This window comes from Hyla sarda, chromosome 3, assembly GCF_029499605.1.
Source record: "Hyla sarda isolate aHylSar1 chromosome 3, aHylSar1.hap1, whole genome shotgun sequence".
Lineage (NCBI taxonomy): Eukaryota > Metazoa > Chordata > Amphibia > Anura > Hylidae > Hyla > Hyla sarda.
This window is the reverse complement of record NC_079191.1, coordinates 84,343,911-84,361,879: the sequence shown is the minus strand read 5'-3', so window position 1 is coordinate 84,361,879 and position 17,969 is coordinate 84,343,911. Positions and strand designations below refer to the sequence as shown.

The following is a 17,969-nucleotide window of genomic DNA, read 5'->3' as shown; positions in this document are numbered from 1 at the left end:
TATAAGTCCGGGAAGGACAATCCCCCTAAAGTTTTAGGCATGGTTAGAACTGATATAGGTATTCTATGTCTACCCTCCTTCCAGACAAATTTGAGCAGTATAGATTGTAGTTTAAGAAGGGCTCCCTTGGGTATTTGAATAGGGAGTGTTTCCAGTAAATAGAGTATCTTGGGTAAAACCGTCATTTTAACGGCTGCAATTCTCCCAAGTAAGTTCTTTTCTGTCTAAGTGCTCTCTGATGACACCTGTCTCGGGAACTGTCCAGAGTAGAATCAAATCCCCATAGCAAACCTCCTCTACTCTGTGCAGTTCCTGAGACAAGCAGAGATGTCAGCAGAGAGCACTGTTGCCAGACAGAAAAGAACAACTCAACTTCAGCAGCTGATAATTATTGGAAGGATTAAGATTTTTTAATAGAAGCAATTTACAAATCTACGAACAAGGTAGAAACACTATCCGGCACTGCTGTACAGGGAGTGAACATAAGTGTGGATATAGTCCTAGGGGTGGTGCTTAATCTTGCAGAAAGAAAGAATTCTTACAACATGGCAATGTGGAAGAAATGATGGCACTCACCCGAAAACGGACTTGCAAGGATGACTTTTATTTTGTGCTTGTCCACCAAAGTGCATGTGCATGGCAGCATACAGCCTTCAGGCAGGTGAAGCGAGCAAGGACGCCGGGGGAACCAGCGTGCAGATGGTTACAGCTGTCTCGCACTTCCGTGCTTCGTGAGACCATGAAGCACGGAAGTGCGAGACAGCTGTAACCATCTGCACGCTGGTTCCCCCGGCGTCCTTGCCCGCTTCACCTGCCTGAATGCTGTACGCTGCCATGCACATGCACTTCGTTTGACAAGCCCGAAATAAAAGTCATCCTTGCAAGTCCGTTTTCAGTTGAGTGCCATCATTTCTTCCACATTGCCTAATTTACAAATCTGTTTAACTTTCTGGAGCCAGTTGATATATAAAAAAAATATTTTTTCCTGGAATATCCCTTTAAGACCAAATCTGTATGAAAACCTAGTTATTAATTCATAAGCCCCAAAATGTCATTTAAAAATAGGAAAAGTGAAGATTAAATACCTATTTTACATTGTAAGGCTGGGTTCACACTACGATTTTCAAATACGGTAACCGTATATGGTTTTCCGCTAAAAAACGTATGCCAAAAACCATATGCAACCGTATACAACCGTATGACTCCAAATACGGTTTTTCCCCGTATACGGTTCGAGAACGTATGCACGGTTCTATCTGTTTGTATCCGTTTTTGCCAACGGTTTTGCTATTTTGTTGGAAATAGTTTTCAAGCAATTTAATAAAGTTACTATTGTTCTATTGAAATTTCTTCTGCGCATGTGTCAACTCCAAAAACGGATTAGAAAAACCGTGTGCAACCGTATTCTGAAATTCTGCGTACGGTTCTCATAGACAACAATGTTAAAAGAACCGCATACGGTTCGCATATGGTTTTCCAACCGGAGGCAAAAACGAGGTCGACAGCGTTTTTGCCTAAGGTTGAAAAATCGGCAAAACCATATCCGAGGCAAAACGGATGCAACCGTACACAACATTTGGAATACGGTTTACAATGCATTCTCTATGCATACGGTTTTGGATATGGTCGTATACGTTTTTTGCGGAAAACCGTATACGGTTACCGTACTTGAAAATGGTAGTGTGAACCCAGCCTAAGAAAGAGCTGCTGGAGCTGTAAATCCCTGTCTATGTAGAGGACAGGAGCTTCTTCAGGGTCCTGTAAAGTACACAATGGCCCTGATTTACTATTGTAAACCCGACATGTTTTGTCGGGTTGTGCACCAGAATGTGCGCCAGAATTGAAAAAACCGGACCAACTCTCCATTTCACTGAGAAAACACGAAAAGGGGCATGGCCGTCGGGGAAAGGGGACGTGACTACAAAAAATGGCTGTGTCCCCGGCATTTTCACAAAAACCCAACATATTTACTAAGTTTTCCACATAAAATGTGGTGGATTTGAGCTGAGGAAAACCCCACAGATCTGAGCATGTGTAAAAAAGCAAAATGTAGGGAAACCTTAGTAAATACCATGTGGAAAAAATTGTAGGATATTAAAACCCACAAAGAAAACTCCACTCCACTCTTAGTAAATCATGGCCACTGTGTCCTAATAAAGTAAAATGGAGCCACCCTCACCTGATGTAACCTTGGCATAAGAACAGAGAGTAAGAGTAGTACAGAACATGTAGTACCTCCCTGTACTATAGGGGACGCTACCAGACCGCCAGTCAGTGCATGCACTCCAGTAATACAGGGTTTTTTTTACCAGTAAAATGCCCATTCTAATTGGTCAGTTCTTCCAGCCATTGACACGTTTCTCAAATCTGGACTGTCTGTAGCATTGTATGTTACGTTTGGTTTTCAGTTACAATGATCCAGAAAAGACCATTGTATGTTGAAAATTTTGTAGCCTGAGGCCAATGTTATTGGAGGTATCACTGTATTGTACATAATAGAAAATCAGACTATTGGAGTGCATACCCATAAATATGTTAATGATACATACACACTTACTGTGTTTGCTGCGGATTTGATGCTGCGGATATGATGCTGTGTTTGATCATTTCGTTTTACTGATTTATACAGCATCAAATCCGCAGCCTCATATGTGCAGCATTAAATTCACAGCATTAAATTCACACCAAACACAGTCATGTGAATTTACGCTTACAAGTGAAGGACCTGCACGTTTGGGCTTTCAGGTGCATAGCTATTTCTCCATTTAAGGAGGTGGGACCAGCGCTGGGCTATTTACCAGTAATACATAGGAACTTCCTCCCTCAATTCTCTGGCCAATTATAGCACAACACAGGGTCTACTCCTCTCTGCTATGCCATGAAATAGTGCTGATAAAAGTGCACTGAACAGAGACTGTCACTGTTCTGGGGGATGATTTACACAGTACAGTACTATAAATGGCATGTGAAGAGAGAAGGGGTTACAGATGCATTGGTTTTGCAATTTGCTGTGTGAACGAACATGAAAGAATCAGCACAGCAAGGAAGGGGTTACACTATCCAATGAACTGCTGCTGATGACAAACCTGTAGACTAAATGGAGGGGAGATTAGATATAGAAGGCATCATGCAGCTCCAGCTCACTCACGGGCACTTTGGCCAGATGTTAGCTGGAAGTGAATAAGGACACATGAAATGCCATATCCAAATGGTGTTTTTTTTTTTTTGGCAATTATTTTGAACCTTAGTGCAGTTTTTAGCTTTAGTAATATTTTTTTCCAAATCGCAGCAAACTCTGGATATGGCGTCATCTTTCAAGTAATTATGTTGTTTTCCCTCCCGTAGACTTCTACAGGTAAAAAAGGTCTCAGTTTACTCCACCAGATATCTTCTGCTTTTTATTCTGAAAATTTGCAGTGGTATGCTGTATTGTCTGTCACCAAGCTAGATCATTAATAATAATTCAGCATATTAAAGGAAAACGGTCATTCTGTTCACCCACACTAAACCCAATACACTTTGTTATAGTGTGGGTGAACAGGAGACCGATAAGGGGTCACTGACTCCTATATGTACCTTCACTCCGGAGATATGTATTTCCAAAGATGCGCTTCCTTCTTCTGTAAATTTTGCACTGGAGGCGAGACCGCCGCCTCAATTTGAACATTCATTGTCGCTGGTCACGTGAGCGCTGCGCTGACTGAGCACTCATATGACCAGCGACAATGAATATTCAAATTGAGCCAGTGGGCCCGCCTTCAGCGCGCAATTCACAGAAGAAGAAAGCGGATCTTCAGAGGGACAGATCTCTGGAATGAAGCTACATATTAGGAGTCAGTGACCCCTCATTGGTCTCCTGTTCATCCAAACTATAACCAAGTGTATTGTGTTTTGTCTGGGTGAACAGGACGACTGTTTTACTTTAAATACAGCTGATCATTTTAGCAGCAAAGTCTCAGAGACAGAGAAGTAATAAAGTATAAGAATTAAATGAACTGATCTTCTGAACTAATGTTTTGAATGAAGTAGATAACAGCGAACTAATCTCTAAAATGAACTAGATTTCCCATCACTAGTCAGGACCTCTGGAATGTTGCTGATCATCATATTGAAGAGGGGGCCAAGCACAGACAGCTCTGCAGACGGCCTCCTGGCCCTCATGTGCTGTTTCAGCTCTGCAGGCTGCTGAGCTGTGAGAATCCTGCCCCGGCCCGACAGTAGCAGGAAGCTCAATGGATGCTGCACCATAGATACCATGCACCCATCCTGTCACCTGCAAGATCCGAGATCCCTGCTGCCGGATTTTAACCTACCACTGCCTCAACCACCTCTGTCAAACAAGGGGGAAGACAAGAATGAGCACAGACAATTTCAGCCTCTTCAGCTGCTCACTGCTAACACCTTCCATACTATGTCAAACTTTGTTTGTTTATTTTAGTACTGTATATTCATTTTCATAGGAATATATAGGTGTTGACCATATTTAGACAATGAGATATTTTAGGTGAACATCTATTTATTCAGATCATAACCATTGTTTTTTGGGCTAAGAACAAAGATTTCACAATAAAACTTTTAGAATTAATAGGCCACTCTTCCATCTTAAGTTATTGAAATACCAGAAGGGAACAGCCAGAGGAGGGCATACATTAAGAACCCTATCAGTAGTGCATAGTCAGTGTGAACCACAAAAGAGCAATATAATAGACATAACAAGCCAACAATACACTGTCTCATCAAAAAATGAGTAAAGGAAGGGTGAAAAGATGTCACCACATCCCGATAACAAAGTAAGTGTCTCAATAGGACACAGAAAGGTAAAAGAGGGAAAAGAGATAGGAAGAAGATAGGAGAAAAATAGAAAAAAAGGTAGAGAGTGGGGACATAGAAGGGGTTGAGGCGGAATGGAGGAGAAAGGAGGGAGGGGGCCAGACTCCAAAGTAAATAACAAGGGTGTCCCAGAGCTCTTCCCCATTTAAGATGCCTAGCAATGAAACAACTGGAGTAGGTGGCATTAGGACTTCAGTGTAGTAGTAAAGGTGCTAAATTATACTGGTGGACAGGGGCAGATTGGCCTACCAAGGGATCACCCCTAGCTCTGATTCAATAATGAGTCTCCATTAGTCAATCCCATTTGCAGCTGACTTTGGACTCAACTACTTGCCACTATAGTCTATTTCTTATTGAAGGGTTCAAGAATAACCTATAAGACTTTACTGATGAAATGTTCAGTGTGTATAATGAAAGCAGCAAATATTACATGGATATGTTCTGGAAATATTGAGGGGGCTTCAATTCATCTTCTCTGGTGGGACCAAAGAACAGGCGGACACTTTTTGTGCAATATTTATAGTTGGACAAATTTATTTATCAGGGGAAACTAACTGTGGAGAGTTCAAACCCTCCATTCAGTCCTCCTGTGATGGAGACGGGATCAATCTACTTAATTCTCCTCTTCCATAACAACATAGATGTATAATAGATACTAAGCAAATCTTTCTATAAACTTGAAATAAGGACCATGGTCCCTTAAACTTCCTATAAGTGAATATGAAATAATGGATCATTGGAGACTTGGGACATGAGAGAATCAAGGAACTGTCTAATATTTCTATGAAAAAGTCTTGTGAATTTTATAAGAAATAAGTTGCCTCAATTCAAAAATCAATGGGTCTAGAATCTGAACTCCTACCAGTTTGTTGCTCTCTCTTTCCCCCATCATGGTTTATTAAATGAAGTTTGAATATGTTTAATACGTAATGTCACATTTCATTGTACAATGTCAAATATTAATGCAGTAATCCTTGCTGTGATGTGACAACCTATCCTTCATTTTAATTACTGGTATAATCTGAATGAATTGTATGAATGTCAAATGTCAGAGTAGTTATAGTTAGTGCTTTACGAATAATTCAGGGTAACATCTTTTCATAGAGCTCGCATCTTCACTTTATTTTCTGTGTTTGTGTTAGATTCCCCCCCTTATGCTATGAAAATACCACAGCATCATGTACATGAATGAGGGTGGTATATCTAGGGGGGTTTTGTGTGCTGGAGATATTTACTCACTACAAGTAATAGTTGTGTAGAACTCTAATACAACTTTGTATTATAATAATCTCTTGGATTTTGGCCATAGTCTTTATATGCATTTAATAGATTTATACTGTGATACCTTTTGAGTAAGTCTTCATGTTCATGCACACTGCTCATTCCAGTTTGAGCTACACAGACCTTTAATACAATGTTGTACGATTATATAATTTTTCTTTCTAAATTCCTAAAGAATCAGTAAAAAAATTGTGACATGGTTTAGCAAAGGCTGTATAACTGAGCTTAGGGTACAATACACTGCTTCATGTATGCACCTAAGGTGGCATGTGGAGTACCTATAGGTCTACAATATGGACTTACAGAACCATGCATACAGAGTTTTGTGAGTATCAGGGTATCACTAGTACCAGGCGACTGAGGCGAGTGACCACTACTTGCTGTATACTATTGCTGAATACTAAGGGGCAACAATTCTGAGTGATTGGTTTCCCCTATTACCATTAGGGGAAACCAAAACTGAGAGAGGAAAATAAGGTAAAATACTGAGTCTGATACTATGAGGCACCTATACTGTGTGAAGACACTTAGGGTTCATTCACAAGGTGGAATTGGCAAGGAATTCTGCGTGGATTCCACCTTTCATTAGACTCCCATTGACTGCATATGGTTTTCCTCTGTTGTGTTAATACAGCGAGGATTCGGATTCTGGTGAGAGAATAAACATGTTCAATCCTCCACTGGAATCTGGTAGTAGTATTAGGGGCACCAATACTGAATGAGGGCATTAAAGCGGCAGTTCTATTGTTGGGGGCACTGAAAAGTCAACATTAGCGAGTAGAGGGACTAAGGGGGCGCTATTTCCATATGGTACAGCAAACTACGTAGATTTGAGTTGTATCTTAGAGAAATTGTCCTGGCTGTCTGTGCTGGACACAGAAGGAAATAGAAAGTGAATGACTCTGATCAGAGAAGAGGTCACCAGTAGTGACTGGATGTTAAGCTCTTAATAATCAATAATCAAAAAACGGAACAAAAATGGATATAATAAATTGAAGTCTATGGTAAACAGACAGCCTTTAATGCCATCTGTTTTCTTATGGTTTTTTTTTTATCCATTTTTGATCTGTTTTGCAGCAAAGTCCCGCCTCGGCCGGCGATAGGCTGAGCGGCAGTATGACGGGCAATTTTCCCATCCCGGAGTACTCCTTTAACTGAACAATAATGCTGGCAGAAAAAAAATAAAGAGGTACATACCTTCCGTCGCTCCCCCGGTGCCTCTGGTAACCGGGTCTGGCCTCCGCCGCTATCTTCTGCCTGGTTGCCGGTGGTCGGCGAGTCATATTGTACTGTACTGGCCAATCACCGGCCGCAGCGTAGTCCCACCTCGGCCTGTGAAAGGTTGAGCGGCAGTATGACGGGCAATTTTCCCATCCCGGAGTACTCCTTAACTGAACAATAATGGATGCAAACGGTTAACATCCGTTTGCATCTGAGTACTTCAGTTTGTTTGTCTGTTAAATGGAAAGTTAAACCTCAATAGCAGGAGAATAGCGGGATGGAAGACAATGGCTGTGTGAACCGAGCCTTATAGATATGTTCTCTTCACTACATTTTTTTTTGGGGGGGGGGGGGGTAAGGGGGCAAAGTATGATCATTTTAGTTCCTAGAAATGTCTCTGCTGTATAATGTTATAGAGCATAAAGAAAACGAAAGAGCTGACAACCAAAGTGAATGCCCACCAACACCTCTATATATGCCAATAAATGAACTTGATTTTTATTGAAAAGCAAAAAAGGGGAGTACAAACACCATTAAAAACACTTAAAAACATGTAAGAATGCATAGAGCCTAGGAATGTAATCCTACCTCTATCTCCTGACTCAAAATAAATAGTAGACTAGGTGAAGAAAAAAATCATGTACACCTATAAATCCATATATCTAAGCCAGATCCTGATATAACAAATCAATCAGCAGAAAAACCTGATCTCCAACCTGAGCAAAACCTGAGCAAGTTGGTACCCTGACTCTGGGTGAAATTGTCCTAATGTCTTATTGCTTACCCTATTGGTTGTTATTCTTTAAAGGACAACTGTAGTGCAAGACTTTTATATATTGCAGTGCCCGGGCTGCAAAAATAAACAAAATAAACTTTAACATACCTTCCTACGTTCCCCCGTCGGTCCGGTACCGACCTCACGGTCCAGCGGTGAAAACCTCATTCAACTTCCTGGGGACGGAGACGTCACAGAGAAATCGCCGTATCACCGGCCACAGCGATGTCCCGCCCCGGCCGGTGATAGGCTGAGCGCACTGTCATGTAAGAAGCCGGCCAGAGCTCCTTACATGACAGTGCACTCAGCCTATCACCAGCCGGGGCGGGACACCACCGCGGCCGGTGATACGCCGACGGCTTGATGTGATGTCTCCGTCCCCAGGAAGTTGAATGAGCTCAGCACCGCTGGACCGTGAGGCCTGTACCGGACTGACGGAGGAACGTAGGAAGGTATGTTAAAGTTTATTTTGTTTATTTTTGCAGCCCGGGCACAGCAATAGATAAAAGTCTTGCACTACAGTTGTTCTTTAAGCCAGAACGTATCTTATAATGTAATTTGAGGTCGTGATTTTGGGGGTTGTTTTATATCCTTAAGTGCAGTACATATATCTGTTTTGTGTATTTGTTCATTCTATTTTTGCTTTTCACATTCACACTTTGTTTATATTAGCACTATTTGACTGGCACATGGCTACATGGTATCAGACTGGTTGCACTAGGCACTTTATATGGAGATCAGGTTTTTCTGCTGATTGATTTGTTATATCAGGATCTGGCTTAGATATATGGATTTATAGGTGTACATGATTTTTTTCTTCACCCAGTCTACTATTTAGTCAGGGGATAGAGGTAGGATTACATTCCTAGGCTCAATGCATTCTTACATGTTTTTAATGGTGTTTGTACTCCCCTTTTTTGCTTTTCAATAAAAATCAAGTTCATTTATTGGCATATATAGAGGTGTTGGTGTGCATTCACTTTGGTTGTTTTTCTTTGTACTATCCATGTTTTGGCAACCACGTTTGCACCCACAGTGAATATATTAGTGGTGCCCATCACTCTTTGCTCTGTTTACATAGTAATGTTATAGAGCAAGCATTACAGTAATAATTGGTGTTGAATGAATATTACGTAAAAATACTCAATGACTACAAAGGGCTTCACTAAGAGATTAACATTTCAACCATGTGTCAGTTTCAGAGATCACAGCATCCTGTTCGTAACAGTGTCCTTCTCCTGTTAGCTTTGTGCAAGCAGTGCTCCTCCTCCACCTCTTAGACATACAGAGCAACAACACTACACAACATGGGGCAGTAAGAGCGAACAATTTTCACTGACTAGGGATGAGAAGGAACTGGAATGGTCAGATCGCTGCTGCCAGGTATGTGAATTGTTATGATTTTGTCTTCAAAAACCTAATTTATTGATATTTATGTTATATGTGGGGGTTTGCTAGTCTGGTATCTCTTCTTGACTAGACATGAATGTCTATGTAATGAACTTCCTATATGATCAAATCTGCCTTACTTGTGTTAGATCAGTGACTGCAAACCTGCGACACTTTAGTTAATGTAAATTTATAACTCTAATGGCTAAGTTTCTATAATAATCCAGAACCGTCTGCCAGTTTATAAAATGTTGGTGTCTGCTTTGGTGGTTGTTAATTACTATTATAATGTAATTTATGCAGCAAATAATCTTTATTTATGTACATAGTAGTATTCTACCTGTGGTGGTGAGACTATAACTCCCAACATGTCTTGATGCCACTGGTTAAGGCTAAGTTTCTACTTTTTTTTTTTTCTGGCAGTTTTTGGAAAACTACCACTGCAGTTTTTGAGCCAAAGTCAGAAGTTTATTCAAAAGGAATAGGACATATAAAGGAAGGACTTACACTTCTCATCCCTTATGGATCCACTTCTGACTTTGGCTCAAAAACTGTAGTGGTAGTTTTCCAAAAACTGCCAGAAAAAAAAAATAAAGTAGAAACTTAGCCTTAACCAGTGGCATCAAGACATGTTGGGAGTTATAGTCTCACCACCACAGGTAGAATACTACTATGTACATAAATAAAGATTATTTGCTGCATAAATTACATTATAATAGTAATTAACAACCACCAAAGCAGACACCAACATTTTATAAACAGGCAGACGGTTCTGGATTATTATAGACGTGCCCTACACATTTCCCGCTTTACATTGTCCTACATAGGTTCCGCTCCACAGCATGCAGTACTATTTTGCCCAGTAAAATGCCAGACATGTCGGAAACTAGTACATACCCCATGATAGTCTATAATGGGGTTTGTATAAAACCAATGAAAATGTTAACCCAGATGTGAACGAGCACTGTAATGATGTAGCAAGATTATCTCAGTAAAAAGTCAATAAAAGTGTAAGAATGTAAGCCATGATGGTTCCATCTGCTATGTTGGATTTGCTAGCGGTCAGAAGTTCTTGAGATCAAACTCATTGTGGTGGATTAAGGAAATGAAGGGAGGGGATAACCATTTGCATCTAAAATTTTTTGTGCACGTTTTGCTATCAACTGTACATGTGCTTTGCTGACTTTGTTGAACTGCTTGTTTGTCCCTCAATCTCTGCTGCAAGAGTGTAAGATTTATAGTGTCGTGACTTACTAAAAAAAAAATAGGCTTTTTAGTTTTTCAGATTTTTTTTCCAATGTTTTTCTGAAATTTCTAGTCTTTCTAATTTTTTTTTCCGAATGTTTATTCTTTCTAATGTTCCCCCTAGAGTATTAGCCCTTTTTACAAAGCACTACCTGTGTGGAATTCTGCGGAGTTTACTAGACACCCTATATCACTGCACTTCTCTTTTATGGTTCAACCGTTCCCCACCTTGGCTGGTAGTTGGACTTTTATATGAAAGGTGGCCACACAGATTAGATCAGTGGTCTAAAACTGTGGCCCTCCAGATGTTGCAAAACTTAAACTCCCAGCATGCCCGGACAGCCGTTGGCTGTCCGGGCATGCTGGGCGTTGAAGTTTTGCAACATTTTTAGGGGATACAGTTTGAGACCACTGCATTAGATAGAAATAGGTTGATGGAGCTATAAACATCCTTGTCCATATTGACCGTTAATGGGAAATTAACAGCTGGGTGGACCACACTAAACCCAATACACAGTGCGAGTGAATCGGATTAAATTTATGTATTACTCACCAGGATCGGTGCTGCCGTTCCGCAGATATACAATGTTTAAAAGAAGCAATCTGATTGGTTGCTATGGGCAACTAGTCAATCTTTTCTGCTGAGGTTTTGTTCAATATCCCCCTATAATCCTGTGTATTGGGCTTAGTGTGAAGCAAAAGTTTCCCTTTAACCCCTTAACGACGAGTGCCGTAAATGTACGTCCTGGTGAGGTGGTACTTAACGCACCAGGACGTACATTTACGTCCTAAGCATAACCGCGAGCATCGGAGCGTCATGCACAGCAGATCCCGGCTGCTGATCGCAGCCAGGGACCTGCCCGTAATGGCGGACACCCGCGATCCCGCGGATGTCCGGCATTAACCCCTCAGATGCCGTGATCAATACAGATCACGGCATCTGCAGCATCGCGGTCACTAAAATAGATGATCGGATCGCCCTCAGCGCTGCCGCGGCGATCCGATCATCCAGCACGGCAGACGGAGGTCCCCTCACCTGGCTCCCCTGCCTTCCCGGCGTCTTCTGCTCTGATCTGCCTTCCCACAGACCAGAGCAGAAGATGACCGATAATGCTGATCAGGGCTGTGTCCTATACATAGCACTGAACAGTATTAGCAATCGAGTGATTGCTATAAATAGCTATAAATCGCCTATGGAGACTATTAAAGTGTAAAAATAAAAGTTAAAAAAAAAGTTAAAAAAATTTAAATTGTCCCATTTTCCCTATTTCACCCTATACATTTTTTATATACATATTTGGTATCGCCGCGTGCGTAAATATCTGAGCTATTAAAATAAAATGCTAATGATACCGTATGGTGAACGGCGTGAACGTAAAAAAAAAAAGTCCAAAATAGATGCTTTTTTATAACATTTTATTCCCAAAAAGTTTATAAAAAGTGGATTCAAAGTTCTATATAAGCAAATATGGTATCAATAAAAAGTACAGATCACGGCGCAAAAAATGAGACCTCATACTGCTGCTTATACGGAAAAATTAAAAAGTTATAGGTCATCAAAATAGGGGGATTTAAACATACTAATTTGGTTAAAAAGTTTGCGATTTTTTTTAAGCGCAACAGTAATAGAAAACTATATTATCATGGGTATCATTTTAATCGTATTGACTGAAAGAATAAAGAACACATCATTTTTACTGGAAATTGTACAGCGTGAAAACAAAACCTTCCAAAATTTGCAAAATTGCGTTTTTTTTTTACATTTCACCACACAAATAGTATTTTCTTGGTTGTGCCATACATTTAATGGTAAAGTGAGTGATGGCACTACAACGGATAACTGGTTGCACAAAAAACAAGACCTCATACTAGTCTGTAGATGAAAATATAAAAGAGTTATGATTTTTTGAAGGCGAGGAGGAAAAAACGAAAACGTAAAAATTAAATTGTTTGCGTCCTTAAGGGGTTAAAGGGGTACGCCCCTGGAAAACATTTTTTTTTAAATCAACTGGTGCAAGAAAGTTATAGAGATTTGTAAATTACTTCTATTTAAAAATCTTAATCCTTCCATTACTTATCAGCTGCTATATGCTCCACAGGAAGTTCTTATCTTTTTTAATTTCCTTTCTGTCTGACCACAGTGTTCTCTGCTGACACATCTGTCCATTTTAGGAACTGTCCAGAGCAGGAAAGGTTTGCTATGGGGATTTGCTCCTACTCCGGACAGTTCCTAAAATGGACAAAAGTGTCAGCAGAGCACTGTGGTCAGACAGAATTTTTTTTTTAAAAAAGAAGAGAAATTCCTCTGGAACAAACAGCAGCTGATAAGTACTAGAAGGATTAAGATTTTTAAATAGAAGTCATTTACAAATCTGTTTAAATTTCTGACACCGATTGATTTAAAAAAAAATATTTTCCAATGGAGTACCCCTTTAAGACTGGCCATACATGATCAATGAAGCCAGGCAAAGTATGATTGATCTTTCTGGGAATATTCTGAGAACATTCAGAGAATATTCTTTCATCAACGTTTTTTCGTCAGACCAATATTCACTTAATACTGTACATACAGGTGTGTTACCTGCCATGATGGTTTTGTATACGTTTTGTACTAAGGTTTTGTTTTAAGGGTGACTGCTTGTCCAGTGCTCAAATTCATCACCTAACTTCTTTCTTCATTGCTGTGCTGGCTGGAAGAAGCTAATAATTCTGCTAGTGGAATTGGAAAAGAATAGGTGGTTAAGAGAAACACAATGCAGATGTATTATGCCGAATAGAGACGCTGAAGAGGGTAAAGTTTGTGTAAAGAGAAATTCTAAGCAATAATAGTTGTAGCTATATCCAATTATATGTATTCTCTTCCTGAATATTAATTTATCATTAAACCTGTATCTATAGATATGTCAGCCCTGCTCCCAAATAATGTACATATATATGACAGCATATATCTGCTTAATATAGTCTTGCACTTACTAAGAGTACTATACAAGGGCCAAACAACCCCTCCACACCATGACCACATATACAGTATCTACTGCAAATACCAATATAACTTATATTCTCCCCATACAGGGACCATAGATACTAGTAAGACATAGGCTCCGCATCCCGTAGCAGTGATTACATTTACCTCCGGTCACTCACAGGTGACGTCTTCTTTGATTTGACTTGTTCTCTTTCCCATCCGTGCCACCTTCTAATAATTTCCCCACTGTAATCATCATTCACAAATAATGCCCCAACAGGACACCAACTTATTAATTCAGTAATGTGTAATGCTCCCACTGTGCCCCTATGCAGTAGGGGGAAGACATGACAGATACTTTTTAAATTCACTCTGTGATAGAGTTAATCACAGTATACTGCAGTGCCTTTGGTAACAGGGCGTTCCCTGGACATAAAAATTACAGTTGATACATACTCTATCACAGCATTGGTTTTTATATGTTTTTCAGGGTGTGTTTAATATTTTAATAAACAGAATAAAGGTTATATGTCGAAAAAATGAAGATAAAGCACTCACCGCAACCGGAGTTGCAACAGCAAAATGTAGATTTATTCCAGTGCTTGGATACATATAGCAGGACGGACAGACACACAGGGAGCAATGGATGGAACAGGTGAGGTGGGGGCGGAACAAAGAGGCGGCACCGGTTTCACGCACTGAGGCGCTCCCTCTGGCCAGAGAAAGCGCCTCAGTGCGTGAAACCAGTTGCCGCCCCTTTGTTCCGTGCCCCCGCCTCACCTGTTCCATCCATTGCTCCCTGTGTGTCTGTCCGTCCTGCTTTATGTATCCAAGCCCTGGAATAAATCTACATTTTGCTGTTGCAACTCCGGCTGCGGTGAGTGCTTTATCTTCATTTTTTTCCACATATGATGAATGTGCTGCATTTCTGGACTTTCTTTGATAAGAGCACCCCCGTTACCCACAGCAACCACTGCCCGGACAGACACATTTACTAGGTGTGTTTTATTTTTCACATCTATGCTCTCATATACCCATTTACATTAGTGGTGCCAGACTTCTACTGCTCTTGTGTAAAGAATAAAGGTTATATTTTAGGGGAGGCTTAATATGGGTGTTTTTTACCCCAGAGTTTTTTTTTACCTACGGCCCTGAGGTTTGGTGGTTGCCAATGCAGTAATAATACTCTCTGTGCCCCCATGTAATAATGCCACCCCTCTGATCTCATATAAAAATACTGCCCCCTGTACCCCCCTAAATTATTAATGTCTCCTGTGCCCCATAGAATAATAGGGTCCCCTGTGGTCCTTATGTAGAAATAATGCTCCCTGTGCCCCCCATACAGTAATGGGGCCCCTTGTGCCCCATCCCACAATAATGCCCCCTGTGCTCCATACCACAATAATGTCCCTATGCCATAATGTAATAATGCCCCACAACTCCCATACAGCATTAGTGCCCCCTGTGCCCCATACAGTACCCCATATTATTTTCCCCATGTAGTAACAATGCCTCCTGCACCCAATCCTTGGTAGATATGTGTCAGCACTGTGGTGGCATGAAATACTTGGCTGCTGTTTCTATTCCTACATTGTCCTCAGCCTCTTGCCAGATCTTAGAAGTGGAAATTACCCAGGACAAGGTACTCCAGCCACTGCCAGAGCCAACCGGAAATCACTAGCCCTGAGCTGATCCCTGTAAAATTGTACAAGAGGTATCAGGATCAGTTATGTCCAGGACTGACTGAAGCATATACTGAAGCTCTGGAAGATTGCCTCCTTCATTCTACGTAGCCACAATTGGAGTACTCCTCAAGCTTGGTAAGCCCTTTCCGGAACATAAGTCCTTTAGACCAGTTATAAAAAGTGGGCCCAGGACAACATGTCAGAAGTTTTCATTTGACAGCAGCGCGGTAGGTCGGCCTTTTGGTGACTTGCAGAGGAGCACTCAACAAGGATGCCCTCTTTTGCAAATGTTATTCACACTGGCAATTGAGCCCTCGGCCCTACACCTCAGACAAGATGATCTTTCAGACATACAGATTGGTAACAGATTTGATAAACTGGGCCTGTGTGCTGATTTAATACTTTATCTGTCCCATATGACTGCTTAACTCCAAGAGCCACTGGTCTAATCAATGCCTTATTCAGGGTTAAAAATCAACTGGGCCAAATCTGTTTTGATGCCTCTCTGGATACCAGTCAGGTTCATGGCCTTACAGTGGTTGATTTAGTATTTGGGTATCATTATCACTAGGAAACCCAAAAAAGCCTATATCTCTAATATTACCCCACTAATTGTCCTTTTTACTGATAAGTTTAAAACATGGAGTACCCTTAGCTTATTAATTGCTGGCAGAATTCATCTTCTTAAGACCATAATCCTCCTCAAATGCCTCTACTTAATATAACATTCCTTCACTCCAGTAACAAAAGCATTTAGCCAAAAACTATGTGCACTTTGTTTAATTGGGGTACTTCTAGGGCCAAACTTGCCCATTATAAATTAGAGTGGCCACGTTGTTAGGCTGGATATGCACTGCCTGATCTTTTCTTGTATTATTTTGAGGGACCCCTTAATGACAATGGACGTAAATGTACGTCATGGTGCACCATGAAGTGCATTTACGCTCCGCCATGACCACTCTGTCATGAGCGGCAGGTCTCGGCTGCTATCAGCGATCTCGGCATCTTCGGCAGTGTGGTACTTTAAATGGATGATCCGATCGCCCGCAGCACTTGCGCGGGTATCCGATCATCCATAAATGGTGGACAAAGGTCCCCTCACCTGCCTCCGCCCGGTTCCCGGGGTCTTCTGCTCTGGTCTGAGATCAGTATTATCAATCAAGTGAATTCTATAAATAGTCCCCTATGGGGACTATTAAAGTGTAAAAAAAAAAAAAGTAAAATGTATAAAAAAAAGTTACAAATTTTTAAAAATCCCCTCCCCCCATTTTACCCCCCAAAAATCATAAAAAAAAAAAAAATACATAAACATATTTGGTATTGCTACGTGCTTAAAAGTCTGAACTATCAAAATATATTGTTAATTATCCCGTACGGTGAACGGCATAAACGTTTAAAAAAAAGTCCAAAATTGCTGCTTTTTTTGTCACATTTTATTCCAAAAAAGTAAAATATAAGCAAAAGTGGTACTGATAAAAACTACAGATCACGGCGCAAAAAATTTGCCGCATACCTCCCTGTATACTGAAAAATGATGAAGTTATAGGTGGTCAAAATAGGGCAATTTCAAACATACTAATTTTGTTAAATTAGTTTGAGATTTTTTTTAAAGCGGTACAATTATAAAAAGCATATAAAATGGGTATCATTTTAATTGTATTGACCCACAGAATAAAGAAAACATGTCATTTTTACCGTAAAGTGTACAGCGTGAAAACAAAACCTTTCAAATTTGCTAAACTGCGGTTTTCTTTTACATTTTCCAACATAAATAATATTTTTTTTGTTTCGCTGTACATTTTATGGTAAAATAAATGATGCCATTACAACGTAAAATTGGTGACACAAAAAACAAGCCCTCATATGGGTTTGTGGATGAAAATATAAAAGAGTTATGATTTTTAGAAGGCGAGGAGGAAAAAACAAAAATGCAAAAATAAAATCAAATAAAGGCCAAAATGGGCCTGGTCCTTAAGGGGTTAAAGAGTACCTGTCACCAAATAAACTGTTCTCAACTAACTCAGGCTATGTTTCCTAACTACTTCTAACACCCCTCCCATCCTATGATACCCTGTGTATAATACATTTATTCTTGCTCACAAAGTGCAATTTTCCAACAGGAATGACATCACTGAAGCCTGCTGGGGGACCACTTCCGCCCACACATGGTTGCAGCACTGTGATGAATAGAAGACCTCAGACTCTGTTCATGTTTCAGTCTATCTTGCTATCAATGAGGCTCTCCTGCTGCTTTCAGTCTGTGCAGCTTTCTGTGAGAATCTGTGGAGCTTTCACTTTCTATGCAGCTGTCAATCAAGCTCAGTGCAGATAAACACTTCCTGAGTTTGGACTCCTGCCACACACCGGGAGGAGACCAAACTCACTGTATTAATTATGGCAGGGAACAGAACAGAGCCACCTAGTGGCCGTTTTTCTATTACATTTTAAACATATTTATGTTGATAAATTTAAAAGCAAGTGGATTGGAAAGTGTCTGCTAATTACACAAGGAACACAATATTAAAAGTCTTATTTGGTGACAGGTACTCTTTAAACCTAAAGCAAATGCTGAAGCCCA

General features: G+C 40.5%; 1 protein-coding gene across 1 annotated transcript in view; it reads left to right on the top strand.

Annotated features, from left to right (window-relative positions):
* LOC130361461 (uncharacterized) overlaps positions 1–17,969 on the top strand; it is a 60,939-nt gene that overhangs the window by 3,429 nt on the left and 39,541 nt on the right. Inside the window, exon 3 of the mRNA XM_056564490.1 lies at positions 9,304–9,490. The gene's annotated coding sequence lies outside the window, so the exon portion shown is untranslated. The remainder of the gene's footprint in view (positions 1–9,303; positions 9,491–17,969) is intronic.